Here is a 2,926-nt window from a genome sequence, read left to right on the forward strand (position 1 = left end):
GTTCAGGAACCTGTGTAAGGAATCATTCAGAATCTTGTACACCACATATGTAAGACCAATCCTGGAGTATGCGGCCCCAGCATGGAGCCCGTACCTTGTCAAGCACAAGACGAAGCTGGAAAAAGTCCAAAGGTATGCCACTAGACTAGTCCCAGAACTAAGAGGCATGAGTTACGAGGAAAGGCTGCGGGAAATGCACCTTACGACACTGGAAGACAGAAGAGTAAGGGGAGACATGATCACAACCTACAAAATCCTCAGAGGAATCGACCGGGTAAACAAAGATAAACTATTCAACACTGGTGGGACGCGAACAAGGGGACACAGGTGGAAACTGAGTACTCACATGAGCCACAGAGACGTTAGAAGGAACTTTTTTAGTGTCAGAGTAGTTAACGGATGGAATGCATTAGGCAGTGATGTGGTGGAGGCTGACTCCATACACAGTTTTAAATGTAGATATGATAGAGCCCAGTAGGCTCAGGAATCTGTACACCAGTTGATTGACAGTTGAGAGGCGGGACCAAAGAGCCAAAGCTCAACCCCCGCAAGCACAAATAGGTGAGTACAAATAGGTGAGTACACACACACACACACACACACACACACCCCCCCACCCCACACCCACCCCCCACCCTACCTACCTACCTTTTTCCTGGGGCCTGGTAGCCTGGTGGATAGCGCGCAGGGCTCGTAATTCTGTGGCGCGGGTTCAATTCCCGCACCAGGCAGAAACAAATGGGCAAAGTTTCTTTCACCCTGAATGCCCCTGTTACCTAGCAGTAAATAGGTACCTGGGAGTTAGTCAGCTGTCACGGGCTGCTTCCTGGGGTGTGCGAGTGTGGTGTGGGGAAAAAAAGTAGTTAGTAAACAGCTGATTGACAGTTGAGAGGCGGGCCGAAAGAGCAAAGCTCAATCCCCGCAAACACAACTAGGTGAATACACACATGCCTCTACAACAGTTTCTACCTGTGATGGCAATACATTAAATTAATAACAGTTGCCTACTACAGTGTAGAGGCCAGAGCTGTGGAGGCTACACTCCACACAGGCTCCCCACTCCACCTCCGGGGTGCTCCAGCTACGGTATATCATACCCGCTAACTAGTTCACTCACAAGAATGTGGTCGTTAGTAACCAAGACGAATTACTGTACATTCATCTACCGATCTGAAGGGAAGATAAATAGTTTGGGCGAGGCCTACGCTGAATATTGAACTCGCCCGGCTGATTGATCGTAAATCTCTAACATTACCACCGACGACCTCAGAGCACAGTTTACATGTACTGTAGCGTACTGTACTGTCGGTACATCTACTGCCAGAGATAATAAGATTGTTTTGATACAATGTGAGGCGTTAATGTTATCTTGAGGTTATCTTGAGATGATATCGGGACTTTTTAGTGTCCCCGCGGCCCGGTCCTCGACCAGGCCTCCACCCCCAGGAAGCAACCCGTGACAGCTGACTAACACCCAGGTACCTATTTTATTGCTAGGTAACAGGGGCATAGGGTGAAAGAAACTCTGCCCATTGTTTCTCGCCGGCGCCTGGGATCGAACCCAGGACCACATGATCAATAGTCCAGCGTGCTGTCCGCTCGGCCGACCGGCTCCCCACACAATGGTACAGACTTGTGTGAAGTTTCCGGTCTCCGTGGTGTAGTGGTAAGACACTCGCCTGGCGTTCCGGGAGCGTTTTGGCATGGGTTCGTATCCTGGCCGGTGAGGATTTACTGGGCGCAAATCCTTAACTGTAGCCTCTGTTTAACTCAACAGTAAAATTTAGCCTCTGTTTAACTCGACAGTAAAATGTGTACTTGGTTGTAAAAACGATTCTTCGCGGCAGGGGATCGTATTCCAGGGACCATAGGATTAAGGACTTGCCCGAAGAGCTACGCGTACTAGTGGCTGTACAAGAATGTAACAACTCTTGTATATATCTTCAAAAAAAAAAAAAAAAAAAAAAAACTTCAGCCTGGGTAGTTTATGATTACGGTTCGCAAGCGGAGGTGACAAGAATACCTTTCCAAGGGTTAAGTGTGGTGATGGGATTAGAACATTGTTAGTAACGATCTAGCTCTGTCCCTGCTTATTTTTTTGTCCCCTTAACTCCCCTTGCCACTTCGGGGGGGATAAGGGTATTGATCTAGAGGAGCCCAGCGACCCAGTCACAGGGCATGGGCCGCATAGGCCCCGCAGCAGTAACCCTAAAAACATATTACAACTAAAAATAAACTGAAATTCATATATGTAGCCTACGATGTAAGGAAAAAACACATGGAGATATAAAAAGTCAAGTCCCCGGAGAGTCAAAAGGAACATACGCGCATGAACCCCCCAGATCTTTCTCTCTTGCAGGATTTCACCTCCCAGATGATACCTTGTCTTCAGCCTGTGTACTCACCTATTTGTGCTTGCGGGGGTTGAGCTTTGGCTCTTTGGTCCCGCGTCTCAATTGTCAATCAACAATCACACACTCAACTGTGATTGTGTGTACTCACCTAGTTGTACTCGCCTAGTTGTACTCACCTAGTTGTGTTTGCGGGGGTTGAGCTTTGGCTCTTTGGTCCCGCCTCTCAACTGTCAATCAACTGGTGTACAGATTCCTGAGCCTACTGGGCTCAGGAATCATATCTACACTTGAAACTGTATGGAGTCAGCCTCCACCACATTACTGCCTAATGTGTGTGTGTGTGTGTGTGTGTGTGTGTGTGTGTGTGTGTGTGTGTGTGTGTGTGTGTGTGTGGCTGTGTTAGAGGTTGTTCTAGTTGTGTTGGTGGTGGAGCCTTGCACCAGCCGTGTGTTGCCTACTTACCTTGTGGCGATTTCGGGGATCAACGTCCACTCGGCCCGGAGACCTGGTTGCTGGACTGGTCAACCAGGCTGTTGGACGCGGCTGCTCGTAGCCTGACGTATCAATCACAG

Source organism: Procambarus clarkii, chromosome 27 (genome assembly GCF_040958095.1).
Source record: "Procambarus clarkii isolate CNS0578487 chromosome 27, FALCON_Pclarkii_2.0, whole genome shotgun sequence".
NCBI classification, from domain to species: Eukaryota; Metazoa; Arthropoda; class Malacostraca; order Decapoda; family Cambaridae; genus Procambarus; species Procambarus clarkii.